General features: G+C 41.2%; 1 protein-coding gene across 1 annotated transcript in view; it reads right to left on the bottom strand.

The window, feature by feature from the left end:
• Positions 1 to 9,491: 9,491 nt before the first annotated feature.
• Positions 9,492 to 14,726, bottom strand: part of ZNF280D (zinc finger protein 280D) — a 146,174-nt gene continuing 140,939 nt past the window's right edge. The window contains exon 23 of the transcript XR_003567195.1: positions 9,492 to 9,564. The gene's annotated coding sequence lies outside the window, so the exon portion shown is untranslated. The remainder of the gene's footprint in view (positions 9,565 to 14,726) is intronic.

A 14,726-nucleotide genomic window follows, 5' to 3' on the forward strand; every position in this document is an offset into this window, starting at 1 on the left:
GGTCACACAGCTAAGTGTCAAGTGTTTGGTCTGAGGCCGGATTTGAACTCAGGTCCTCCTGATTTCAGGGCCGGTGCTCTATCCATTGCACCACCTACCTGCCCCTGTTTTCCCACTTTTACAGATGAGATAACGGAGCCTCAGAGAGTTCAAGTAATTTTGATATAAGAGTTGAGACCAGGACCTAAGTGTGCTGATTCTTCTATAAACTGGTCCTCCTTCAACTAAACCATTCAGACAGTTCTTCAATAGTGATGGCTAATGAGATACCAATATATATGACATATGTTGAAGTTCCAATGTGTACTGTGTATGTTACTACTGAACAAGCTTACTCTTGAAAGTAGTCATCCCCGTAAGCTTTTTGGATGGTTCCTGCATAATGAACCAGCCAGCAGTATATCCATGAGTCCCAGCGTAAGAGCCTTGGGGAAAGACATCATTTCCCAACTTTGAGAGAACCCTTAAGGAACAATTATTCAAATTGACTACATGAAATGTATGTAGACCTCAAGTCTACACAGGAACCTTTCAAGGTTTCTAAATATCATTTTTAATTTAAACAGCCTGATTTCAATTGTCAGTTAGGCCCTAAGGAGGCAGTGTGGTATGATGGGTAGAAAGCTAGATTTAGAGTCAGGAGATGGATAGAATGCTGAGCCTGGAATCAGAAAGACCTGAATTCAAATGTGGCCTCAGATACTTATTAGCTGTGTGACCCTAGACAAGTCACTTAGTCACTGTCTGGCTCAGTTTCCTCAACTGTAAAATGGGGATAATTATAACACCTACTTCCTAGGCTTGTTGTAGGATGAAATGAGATATGTGCAGCACTTAACACAGGGCCTACCAGGCACATTGTAAGCACTTAATAAATCCTTGTTTCCTCCTTCATTCTCATCAATGAAAGGAGTTTCCGTGCTCACTGATAAAATCACAAGACCTTCTGGACCAAAGTAAAGTTTTTTAAAGGAGAAGAAAATCCTCATAAATGATCCATACTAGATGGAATTTAATTCCAGAATTCTATTTTCATTATAATAGGAAAACACATCTGCATACAAAAGGAAACATAGACTGGCTTTATGCTTAAAAGACTCCAGTTTTATGTAAGCCACATGGGAAGAAGTCACCGTCTTATTTCATGAAGACTGTAGTAACTGGTTTCTTTTATAATTGTCTGGCTTTTATGAGGTTAGATATACAAATGCCTCTTTAAACCCCCTTTTCAGGGTTTGAGTGAGGGAGAAATATCTTAGATATGGCTCCATTTAGTACAAGCCAATTCTGGTCCCTCAGATGTCCTCAGAGATGAGTGGAGATAGTCGGAGATGTGATTTGTCCAGAACTTGAGATGAGGAAAAATACTCTACAGGTCTCTTCCTTCTACCTTCCCACTCTCTCTACCCTCTGGACCATCCTGCTTCCCTGCAATGGCATAAACTGGAAAGGGAAAGGGAAAGTAGAAAAAGAGAGAAAGTAGGGGAGAAGAGTAAAAGGAAAGGAGAGGAGGAGGTGGGAAAGAAACATTCTGTGTCCTAGGTTCAGCCTAATTCCAACGATTAAGGAGAGGAATGGACTCTCCTGTCCATTCCTTTGCGTTTAGAAATTGTTCTCTAATGAATAACTATATGGTAAGCACTACCTCCATGTTGTCAAAATGTAAAAGTAAAATCCAGTGTACAACATGTGTATTCTATCATTGCACAGTAAAGAATTTGAAGTTATAGTGGGCCAGATCTTAGATAAAATGTCAATGTAAGGAGTGCAGATGCTAGTAAGGTTCCTAAAAGAGGTGCATTCTCCTTTGGGCCTATAGAGTTAGTGTTCCTCCACCAGCTTTCACCATATTGATATAAGCACTGTATGAAGGATGAGGGATATGTTTTTGGCCGTAATGAAATTTGAGGCCTGGGTACAGAAAAAGCACCACTTCTGACATCATTCCTTATAAGTAATTGGCTGGAGTGCAAATGCTCTTAGACAGTCTTTTCTGCCCTCATAATTGACGAAACTTAGCCTTGGTACATATTTAGGAGGTTCAGCAGCCTTGTTGCACTTGTTGGTGGTAAGGTAAGGAAGAGACCTATAGACTGGATCTCATAATTTTTTTTTTTTTTTGGAGAGGCAGTTGAGGTTAAGTGACTTGCCCAGAGTCACACAGCTAGTGAGTGTTACCTGTCTTGACGTCACATTTGAACTCAGATCTTCCTGACTCCAGGGCCGGTGTCCACTGCTCCACCTAGCTGCCCCTTGGATCTCATTATTAACCTAAAGGTGATGTGTAGTCAGTGGCATTGGGAAATGGTGGTTATCTCAGGATGGACAGTCTACTCAGTTTGGATGCTAATAAATTCCAAGAATGACCCTGACCAAAGCTACTATTATCTTGGGGGTAGGTAAGAAGTAGGAATAGCAAAACCTTTTGAAGAAGTTTCAAGAAAAGAAAAATGTTTAAAGTTAACATGCAAGCAAAAAGGGTTACATTCCAGTTTCTTCTACTTAGGAAAGGAGTCTCCTAAAATGGGGGTTTACACTTGCAGTTTCAATAGACAATGAAGTGATGATGTTGATGAAGATAGAGTTGATGATGGTAGTAATTATAATGACAACAACAACAGTAATGATATTCACTTAGCGTGCAGGGACCTCAGTCAGGAAGAAGGAAGTTAAAATCCCACCTCAGACATTTAAGCCCTATGACCATGGGCAAGTCACTTAACCTCTGTCTACTCAAATTCTATAATATTTATTTATTTTTCTAATAATATTTTGTTTTTCCCCAGTTACATGTGATAATCTTTATAAAGCACTTTGCATACCTTGAAGTGCTATATAAATGCTAGCTCTCATCATCATTAGTCTTACTTCTGCAGATAGAAATTAATATGTTAGTAGGTTGCATGTATGATACAGATTAGGGCAATCAAAGTAAGGTGCTGGCTAATGAAAAAAGGCCACTCAGAACAGCTGCTCAGAAGGGAGTGCAAGAGAAGTCTTTATAAAACAAGTCATCCAAAAGTACGCTCCAACAACAGTCTGTTTGTCTTCTTTCAGTCACACTCGAGATGCTATGATCTCTCTTCCCAGACATCTCCTCCCCTTGCCATGCCACTCTATGCTGTAGCCATCATCCTTTTCTCTTCCTCCCCCATTGCCTTCCACACTCCTTCCCAGCTATCTCTGCGTAGTCCTGCTACATGCAGATTCTCCTGCTTCCAGTTTTCTATTACATAATTGTCTTCCCCCATTAGGGTGTAAGGATCTTGTCTTTGTAATAACCCCAGTGGTTATCACAGTTCCTGGTATATAGGAAGAGCTTAATAAATGCTCTATTTGCTTATCTAGCTATGACTTCACCTCTGCCTCATAGGCCCAAGCTTAAGTGCTTCCTCCTAAGTCAGAGGCAGTTACCATGATCAAATACATTTAATAAGTTCTTATCTCTCCCAAGCCCTCTGGCTAAGAATGCATGAAGAGAGGTGACCTGGGATAGGAAGCTAGGCACCTGTCTTACCACAATATCATGGTTCTCATAGATTTAGACATGAAAGGGGTCACAGAGGCCAGGAGATGAGGAAACTGAGGAAGACAAAAGTTAATGACTTGCCCAGGATTATACAGCTAGTAAATGCCTAAGCCAGAGTCTGAATCTAGGCTACACCATCTTTTTTTTTTTTAATTTCCCCTAGGCCCTCCATTGTGCTTTTAAAAAGTTCAGGGTATTGTAAAATTTTGGGTTGAATCAATGAAAAATGATGCAAATCCTAATCTGATATGTATTAGGGAGAAAAACTGCAGGGTTTTTTTTTCTTTTCTTTCCTTTCCTTTTTTTAAAATCTCAGTCTTAGAACATTTCCAAATTTCTAATACACTCAAATAGAGGAAAAACATCTTGCAGAGCCCAACACTCCCTTTGCCTTAATCCAGGTGCCATCAGCTCATAGCATGCAATCTGGTTGCTGTTGTCAGGGCTCTTTCCTCTCCTTTATGCCTCTTCCCTGACATAGTTTTCAGGAATCCAGCCTTCTCTTCCCACTTTTCAAGTCAGCACAAGTTTACTGAAATTGCTGTTTTCCTTAGGAAGTAATGCTCCCCCTCATTGGTTGGAGTGCTTTAACTACAAATAACTTAGGGGCTGTTGGAAATAATTTTAAATTAAAAAAGCACATGTTTACATTAATATGAATGCAGTCAGCCATGTGGACTTTTTGCAGAACTCTGAACCCGTGAGCCCAGTACTGAGCCTTCAAACTAGTTTCCTAGTTTCTCACCACTCGCTATTTATTAGACCCTGACATCAACTTTGACTTTTGATCCAAATATCACCTTCTGTCTCTGACCCCTCAACTAAATGACCCATGTCCCTGGCTACTGATGCCAGTTATTCATGATTCATCAGATGCTTCTGGTGTCTCCTTGAGCAGGATGCTTCAGACTGTAGTCTTTTCTTGATTCTTAGCCTGGGAGGCTTCAGTCTGCACCAAAGGAGATTCTCAGTTCCAGCCCATGACGCAAACCTGGGCAGTGCTCGGAGCAAGAGCTCTGTCCCCACCCCCAGTCTGCACCTCACCATTTGTGAGGATAGGCAGATGGTGACCATCTCTCAAACCTCCAAGCAGAGCTGGGACAAGGCATTTAGATGCCCTAGGCAAGATTTGAAAATTGAGTCCCCTGTGAATTGCTGTCTACCAGAGACTTTAAACCTTCGTTCTAACACATGTGACTTGACTTATTATAAAATAAATACCTATAGGAGTCATTCCCCAATAGATAAGTAGTCAAAGATATGAATACCCTTCAGTGGAGAAATGTAACCTGTCAACAGCCATATTAAAAAAAAATGCTCCAAATTACTAAGAAAAGAAATACAAATTAAAACACCCAGGAAGCTGACAAATTTGATAAAAGAAATAATGAATGTTGGCGGGGCTGTGGGAAAACAGACACACTAATTCACTGTTGGTGGGGCTGTCAGTTGCTCCAGGTGTTCTGGAAAATGATTTGGAACTACAGGAGAAAAGTAATTAAACTATTCCTATGCTTTGACCCAGTCATACCACTCCTGGGCATGTACTTAAGCAGGTCAGAGGCAACAAGGATGGTTCCACATATACCCAAAGTACTTTTTGTGGTAGGAGAAAAAAAGCCTAGAAACCAAGAGAGTGTCTATTGGTTGGGAATGGCTGAATAAATTGTAGGATATGAATGGAATGAAATATGATTATACAAAAGAAATGATAAACATAAGGAATTCAGAGAAACTTAGAAAATCTTCATGAACTGATAGAAAGTAAAAAAAATAAAAAATTATATATATATTTCACTTCTATTATAATATATAATATGTGAATAATAAAACATAATATATCATATATGTAATATACACACATGTGCATTATGTATGTGTATTGTTATATATGTGTATATATATCTATATATTTATATTTTTTATATCTATATCTTATACTAACATAAAGGAAAACCACACCAAACAACATAAAAACTCTGGTAGATGTTAAGACCAATCTTGATTCTAGAGGGTTCGTGATGAAATATGGCTACCCCTTTTCAGTAGAGAAATGGTGGACTCTGATAGGTACCGAATGAATCATACATTGTCAGATACGGTAAAGGGTTAGTTCATTTTACTTAATTGTTTCAAGGGAGGGTATTCTTGAGGGTGGTGTTATCAATGTGATACTGCAAAAAAAAAAAAAGGAAAAGTATTTTTAAATTTTTACTTATACGCCTTAGAGAGTGAAATTTCATGGCATTATGCGTGCGCATTTAAAAAAAGTAATTTTTAAACATATACTTCATTGTGACCCTTGCTTCCTATACCTTAGGACTAGATGCCTAACCTTAGTCCCATTTCTGCTTGCAAGGAACTGAAGGCCAGGACTCATCGATTCCATACTCAATTTTAAATTGAACAATTCAATTCAACAAACACTTTTAAAATAAGTGTGTAAGGCACCATTGACAGATGCTGGGCAACACAGAAAATTTAGATAAGGCATAGCATCTGACCTCATGGAGTTTGTGGTCCTTTGAGGAATAGGGCTCATACATGAATAATAATAATAATAATAATAATAATAGTAATAATAATAATATCTAGCATTATTGCAGTGATTTAAGATTTGCAAAGTGCTTTACAATTATTATCTCATTTGATCCTCACAACAACCCTGGGAGGTAAGTGCTATTATTAACCCCATTTTACAGATAAGGAAACTGAGGCATACAGAGGTGGAGTGATTCACCCAGGGTAACACAGATAGTTAAGTGTCTGAGGCTCGAGTCTTCCTGATCCCAGTTCTAACACTCTCTGTACTGTGCCATTTATCTGCCCAAATCTCTATCATGCAAAATCATTCATGACTGATTGTCTAAGAAGTACAAGGAAAGTGGCATGTGCAGTCTAAGGTGGAATAGGGTGATTGGGAAGGGAGAAGGTCGATCATTCCCATAACCTAACCCTTGGTTTCTGGTTCTCTTGCCCAAAATGGAACACAGTTGCTTTGCAATCTCAGCAATGTCTAAATGATATTGTGAGCATCATCCAGAGATAGCCCATTAGGGATCATATTTTATTTATCTTTGTTATCTCTTCTAGCTCCCAGCCCAGGGTTCTATGCAGTAGGTGCCTAATAAGTGTTTGTGATAGGGTAATATTGGTGATGTCTTTTACTCAAACACAGAAGGGGGCCTAGGGACTCCTGCAGATTTTTCACCATCCTAAGTATAAATTCCACAAATATACTCCATGTCTTGTTCTGGGTATTTTCTCTGCCTGTCCCCTATTGCCTAGAACACTTTCCTACCTCCTGGCTTCCCTGGCTTTCTTTAGGTCCCAATGAAAATTCCATATTGTATGGAAAGCCTTTCCCAACCCCTCTTAATTCTAGTGCCTTCCTTCTCTTTTTTACTTCCTATTTATCTTGTATATAGCTCATCTGTAAATATTTTGTTTGCTTGTTGTCTCTCCCCCATTAGATTGGAAGCTCCTTCAGGGTGGGGACTGTCTTTTGCCTCTTCTTGTAATTGTAGCATTTAACACAGTGCCTTGAAAGTTATTATTCAGTTATGTGAGTCTTTGTGACCCTATTTAGGCAAAGATACTAGAGTGGTTTGCCAATTCCTTCTCCAGCTCATTATATAGATGAGGGTTAAATGACTTGCCCAGGGTCACACAGCTAGTAAGTGTCTGAGGCCAGATTTGAACTCAGGAAGATCAATCTTTCTGACTCCAGGCCCAGCACTCTGTCCACTGTGCCACCTAGCTGCCCCAAAGGTCAAATCTTTCCCGTCAGGGAATCAATACTCTATACTAACGAGGAAGGCAAGCACATAGTAGGTGCTTAATAAATGTTGATTGACTGACTGAAGTAGTTCCAGTGGATGATGAATAGCTTCCCTCTAGGAATCTGAATCTGGCTTCTGAATAACAAACTGCCAACAATTTAAGGCACCATGGCTCTTTTCTCCCATCACCAAACAGCCACCTGGTAGACATTCCTCTGCTACAAAGCTGCCCTTGGCTGGCTGGTGTTTGTGGCCATAATTATGAAGAACTAGGAGGAGACTCAAAAGCATCTCTTGGAAGAGGCAAAAATTCTGAAAAATCAAGATAATTACAACACGAGCTCATCCTGATTTGCTTGGCTATTTTTAGAGGAGGAGAAGCTGATGCTTGGTGAGCTTGTCTCCCCTTCTATTTGCATTAAATCCTCTGTGACTCGTCGATGAAATGCGTGCATATGCCGAGTCCTTGTGAGATGCCACCCCTGGCACTTGTCAGAAGAATTAAATCCCTCTCAAGCTTGTTTACAGCTCAGCACTTGTCATACTGCTCCCTGGAGCTTCATGGCTGGTTGAGTTGGTGTTCCTTTCCCCTCCCCGCCCCCAGCTCTGCGGAAGATTTAATTTCTTTTTTGTTTATGTGTGTAGTTACACTTGCAGGTGCGGGAAAGAAAAAATTGCTGTGCCCAGATGTTTTGAAGCTGCGGTAGCATGCATACAGCTCAGATTAAATAAAAAAACAGCACCAGATAAAGCAGGCACTCCAAGTATTCCATGGGGTATTTTATAAACCTATCATGTTTTATTGACAATGAGACTCACAAATTTAACTTTAAGAAGAGAGGACTCTTTTTAGGCCACGGCCAGCTTAATTCACTTATTGCTGATTTTGCAGGGAGCTTTATCAATTTTGAGTGGGGCCCAATTACATCTTGCCCATTTTCAATTTAGTGAAATATCTTCCTGGAACAAGTAGTATTGTCTGCGACTCGGGGAGAGGTGGTGCCAACCGCACTGTCTCAGTTCATTGCTGAATTAGTTAGACCTTGGGGAGCTGAATCCAGATTTCACCTTAGTCTTGGAGAATAACTCAGCTCCTGTATCACAAACACAAATGGCCCTCTTGCCACTCATTCAGCGCCATGCTAATATGTGGAAGCATTGCCTGAGATGCAGATGGATGGTGCTTTCATGGATGCTCCAGTCTCGTCTTGTGAGGTTTGCCTTTTCATTGACTGAAAGCAACTGCCAAGACGAGGAGGGGGTTTGGAGGGAGGGGTGACTCTTACCAGCCAGATTTTTAGTTGTGTCCTCTAACACAGTGTGATACTAGTTCAGCACCATGGGTAGCTAATATTTTTAAGGCCTTAAAAACATTAAAAAACAACAATCCTTCTTCTTTCCCTAACTCCCCAACTTATGGAAGGAAACATAGGGATACATGAAAATAGATGCCTTGGTTCCTTAGGGCTCCCTGGTCATTGAGGATATCCAGTACCCAGCTTTCCAATGAGAAATGGAAATCGCTTGTCACCTTTCTTAGAAAAGCTGAAAATTCCTTCAGATTCATCCAGTGGAGTCCACAATGGCCTCTTTCTCCTTGTCAAACTCAGGCTAAGGGCCTGATCAGTTACTCAAGCATAAATCATATAGTACAGTGGAAAGAGCTCTAGATTTAGGGTCAGAGAACTTGAGTTCAAATCCTGGCTTTCCTGTTCACTAGCTGTGTGATCTTGGGCAAGTCCCTTTACATCTCTGGGCCTCCCCTCAGTTTTCTCATCTGTAAAATGGAGGTGAGGATAGTTGGTTCTTTCTTAAGGTTCTTTCTAGCTCTAAATATATAATCGCTTATATTGAAAGTCATTTCTGTCATACCACTAGAGTTGTGGCCACCAAAGGCCCCTGAAAGAGTGTAAGGCTTCCCTGATGCTATGCCTGGAATGCCCATAAAAGTATTCTCAGAAACATGCCCTCCCATGTAATTTGCTTATTTACCTGGAAAGGTAGGAAGCTGACATGCCAAAGATGGAGACCTCCAACTTTCCTTCACTGGCATATCTAAGACAGGCCCTTAATGAGAGTAGGAGAAAGCTGCTTAGGGCCTCTGGATTTAGGAGGGAGGGAGAGAGGGTTAAATCCATAGGTTCAACAGAGGAGAAGGATTGGAAAGACTCCTGTGTTCTAATTGGTGTTCCGATCCCAGCTCTTCATTTGGGAAGGTCTTTTATAGTTTGTTGTTGGCCTCAAATTCTGCACCTGCAAGATCAGAGAATAAGAGGCAAATCTCTTACTCATCTCCCAGCAAGCACTTTCTCCAGAGACTGCAAAGACAAAAGGCTTTCCCTTTGATTACTGTGATGCACACACTCTGTTCCTAAATTTATTAATAAATCACAGCTCTCTCACCCTACCGACCACCTCCAATACCTGGAGCACCCCCTCCCCCACCACCAACATACTCCAGACTCCCTGTGTTGGTGATGTTTGGAAAAAGGAAAATCCACTGGGGATCAATGGCCCTCACAAAGAGCTGGGTATATGAGCCGAGACCCGGTGTCTAAAGGCAACGGAGAACGGTGGAATTCAGCTGGACGTGTTCTAATAGCATTGGTTCCACAGTCCCCCGACATCAGCGCTTCTGCTTGCGGATTATTGATCCTTCCTGGCAACAGCCCAGTCTTTCAGTTCAAGGACACTTACACAGCTTGTCCCTGTGTATTTGCTCTCCCTGTTAAGTCCTTTGCTTCTCTTCTCCTCCTTCCCTGCCGTCTCACAGGAAGAAGAGTCCCTCCTCCCTACCCAAGGCCAGCTGACTCCTCTGGTGCTTTCTCAATCCCACCTTTTCTACCTCCATTTAGACTGTGCTGCATCACTCATCCCTTCACTTGGCTTCTTCCCCATGCCGACAAACATGTTCAGATTTCTCCCCGCCCCCCATTTCCACCACCCTAAAATAATCCCAACAACCACTCCCTTCCTTCGGTCCAACTGCCCATTCCTTCTCTTGGTGAAGGAAAGTGAGGGCAAAAAGAAAAAGGGGTGTGTGTGTGTGTGTGCGCGCGCGCGCCCGCGCGCATGTATACCCAGGATGGGAAGCAAGAGAAGGTGCATCCTGTTTTGGCTGTCTTTAGTGTATTTATTCAAGTGACCTTATTTGGGGTTTTCTTGGCAAAGATACTGGAGTGGTTTGCCATTTCTTTCTTCAGTTCATTTGACAGATGAGGAAACTGAGGTAAACAGGGTTAAGTGACTTGCCCAAGGTCACACAGCTAACTAAGTGTCTGAGGCCAGATTTGAACTCATGAAGATGAGCCTTCCTGACTCCACTGTGCCACCTAACTGTTCTCTTACGTGGCTTCATCAGTATGGGCTTATGAGCCCATACTCACACTTCCCCTCCCCCCTTTTTCATCCCTGTAGGAAACTCCATTGAGGAATTTCCTTTACCAATGTGGATTAACACCTTCTTTACATTTGTAGTCTTAGCAGCTTACTTGGTGCATTGAGTAATTAAGTTTGCAGGGGCTGTACAGTCAATATGTGTCACAAAAGCATCCTGTGTCACTTAGGTCATCCTGACTCCAAGACCAGCCCTCTATCCATTATCCATTATTGGAGACGGGTAGGTGTCCCAGTGGGTATGGTTACTGGGCCTGCAATCAGGAAGACCTGAGTTCAGATTTCGCCTCTGATACTTCCAGCTACCTGTATGACCTGGGCAAGTCATTTGACTTGTTTCCTCACTTATAAAATGAGAATGATATGATAAAAAATGCTATCTACCCCCAGAGAGAGAATTGATGAACTCTGAGTGCAAATGATAGAAATTTTTCATTTTCTTTATTTTTCTTGCTTTTTTGGCAACATAACTAATATGGAAATATGTTTTAGGTGATTTCACATGTATAGTTGATATCCTGTTGCTTGCCTTCTCAATGAGTGGGGGAGGGGTTGCGGAGAGAGAGAGAGGATTTGGAACTCAGAATTTAAAAAAGAATGCTAAAAATTAAACAAGTAATAAAATGAAATAAAATGGGAATGATAGCACTTTTCTCCCAAAGTTACTGTGAGGATCAAATGAGTTAATGTAAAATACTTTGCAAACCTCAAAGTGCTATATAAATGCCAGCTATTATTGTTATACCTTGCCCCCATTTTCCATTGATTGTCTACAGTTCCCACACAGCCATGAATGTGGAAAGGACACACATCCCATAGCCTGAACCTTTGCCTTTCCTGTTCTTCTAGATCTCCTCTCATCCTTGGTGCTGTGCCCTACCTGCCTCCTGAGACATCTGCTTGTTGAACCTCCTGTAATAGCATCTGGCTACTTGAGTGGACCTCCTCCTATTGACTACGGCCTGGACTAGACAAGTCTGCCTACCTTGTCTTACAGGTCTGTCTAGTCTCCAGCTCTACCCCTTTCCCCTAACCCAAGTCCTAGTTCTTGTGGGGAAAGCCACAGGAAAGATTGAAAACATTTTTTTTCCTGCTATTCCTTTTAAAATTAAAATTGAACTTCAAGAAGACAAAACTGCAATTGAGCAACACTTATCTTTCTTGTGCCTTTGATAGATCATTCACCCCAATAATGCTTGACAATGACTTAAATATAGGTCTCTTTCCAACTGCTTTGACAACTGTTCACCATCACAGCTGACATGTAAGCTCAGCAACTGTGGATAAGCCATGATATTGCAGCTGCCACATTTACAGGCATTTCGGGGGTACAACAACTGAGTCTCCAGCCTTTTCAGAGGGTTTTGGTTACCCTGATGCACTCAGGGTAAGATGCAAATGGTCTTCAGTAAAACAAGATTTTGGAACTTAGCTAAGGCACTCATGGCCCAGAAAACAAAAGCTAATTGCAGTTCAGTACAAGCACTTATTCCTACTATGAAGGAAAAGCAAGTCATCTTTCCCAGTTATCAGCTGCTCCATCTTCCAGTAGGGAGAAATAGAATAGAGAAATCCAGACATGAGATAAATCAGCTAATGGCTTCCTCCCTGGGAGCTATTTCTGTGTGCATTTAATAATATTTGATTTTCTAGACTATTCAAACCCTTCACTCAAGTCAATTGATCACGATAGTCCCTGTGTGTTAAGATGAGAATGCACAGTGCAATTTGAATCATGGTCAGTAATAATGTTGGATTTTACAAAAATGCTGCCTGTAATTATTCTTTTGTCTTCACTGGGATTAAAGTGTGTCCTGTTTTCTGGATCTTATATGTAATTGATATTTTTTGGAAAACAGACAATATTATAAAACTTCTTCACATTTTCTAGAAAACAGAATGCTTTAGTTCTGTGGTCAAACAGGGCATGCCTCAAGGTTCCCCTTTCCCTCTCCTCCCCCAGATTGATGACTGTCCAACGCAAGCTACTTCTTTCTGGACCCTGCAGGTCTTGGCTTAACTATTCACTCCCAGTCTCTCTCCCTGAAGACTAAGGGAGACAGCGTCACTGTGGTGAATTGGAACGAGGACAGAGGACCTGGATTCAAATCCTGGCCCTGATACCTATTACATTTCTGAGCTTGTGCAGGTCTGTTTGCTTCTCTCCATTTCAGATTCCTCATCTATAAAATAAAGGGGCCCCTTCCTAGGTTTATGATGCTATGATTTATCCCTCAAAGATAATACCCATCAACTCACAATCTTTCCCCATTGCTGCTTCTTTTCTACGAATACCACCTTCCCCCATCCTATTAAACACAGTACCTCACAGTCATTTCCAGTGTATAGTCTATCCTGAAGTATAAAGTGTTGGGAGATTTCAACTTGCAGACTCATAGAACCAAGACAGTTTACAAATACAGTTCTACATTTCTCAATTTACAAACACAACTTTACATTTCTCCTTTAGCCCAGTCTGAGTTTAAAGAATTAGACTACTTTTTCTGGATTCTCTCCTCAAAGACTCAAAGACAAAGGTCTCACCCCTTGAAGTTACTCTCCTTCTTGCTCATTGACCTCACTAGTATCCCCGAGCTCTCTCTTGCACCCCTTGGATTTCTGAAGAATTAGGGGAATTAGGGCATTTTTTTCTGCCTGGAACCTGGGTCCACACTCATTTATCTTCAAATCAAAATAAAGGTTCAGTAAAATGGGCATTCATTGATTGGGGAATGGCTATACAAGTATTAGCATGTGAATGAAATGCACTATTAATGTGCTCTAAAAAATAGTTGATGTGGAGATTTCAGTGAAGCATGGAAAGATATGAACTGATACCGTTCACTTACCAGGGTTTATTATTTAGCAGGGCCAGGAAAACCACTTCAGCTCCCTTTTGAGGGGAGTCCAAATCAGGCATTAACTGATTTCAAAAGATTCTAAAACCTTGGTAGAAAAGTAGGACTCACCAGGGAGGAAGAAAAATAGGGTGGATTGCTTTTGATCACCTGATTGCTTTATATGTTTTTAGCATCTGTTATAAAGGACCCTCATAGGACCCTATGAGGAAGTCCTTTCCACTTTCTTAATTTTCTGTTCAGATAGATAGAGACTGTTCTGTGCTCAGCCTGCATTTGAATGCTTATACAGGACCTGGGGATGCGTACATATATTTGTGAAAACTCTTCCATGTAGTGACACTGGCCTCCAGCATGTTCCACAAACAAGACACTCCCTCCATCTTCTGGCTCTGGGCAGTTTTTTTGGCTGTCTCCTATGCTGTGGATGCTCTCTTTACATCACTCTGCCTACTGACCTCCCTGGCTTCCTTTAAGTCCTGGCTAAAATCCCATTGTTTATTGGAAGCCTTCCCAACCCCTCTTAATTCTAATGCCTTCCCTCTCTGGATTATTTTCTATTTATCCTACATACAGCTTGCTTTGTATATAGCTGTTTGCATATTTTCTGCCCCATTAGATTGGAAGCTTCCTGAGGACAGCGATTGTCTTTTGCCTCTTTTTGTATCCCCAGCGCTTAGCACGGTACCTGGCACACAGTAGGCACTTAATAAATGTTTATTGATTGAAACCTAGACATGAGCTATACGTAAGTTATACTTGGAGATTTTCCCAGAGTGAACTACGGGGTAGCGGAAATGAATCAACGAGAATATGACTGTAAGTTGCAGAGAATGTGCCAATCTGCAGTGGTAGATAGTATGTGTCCTTATCTAAGAGTTGCTTATATGAGTGAAATTACAGGTCCAGTTGCTCTCCCCCTCCCTAAATGTAAAATCTTACACTTGGGTAAATAAACAAAATCAATTTCTTTTTTTTTTTAAATTTTTTTTTCTTTTCTTTAGGCAACTGGGGTTAAGTGACTTGCCCAGGATCACACAGCTAGTAAGTGTCAAGTGTTTGGTCTGAGGCTGGATTTGAACTCAGGTCCTCCTGACTTCAGGGCCGGTGCTCTATCCACTGTGTCACCTAGCTGCCCCTAAACAAAATCAATTTCAAGTA

The sequence above is a fragment of the Vombatus ursinus genome, unplaced genomic scaffold (genome assembly GCF_900497805.2).
Source record: "Vombatus ursinus unplaced genomic scaffold, bare-nosed wombat genome assembly UNPS02014848.1, whole genome shotgun sequence".
NCBI classification, from domain to species: domain Eukaryota; kingdom Metazoa; phylum Chordata; class Mammalia; order Diprotodontia; family Vombatidae; genus Vombatus; species Vombatus ursinus.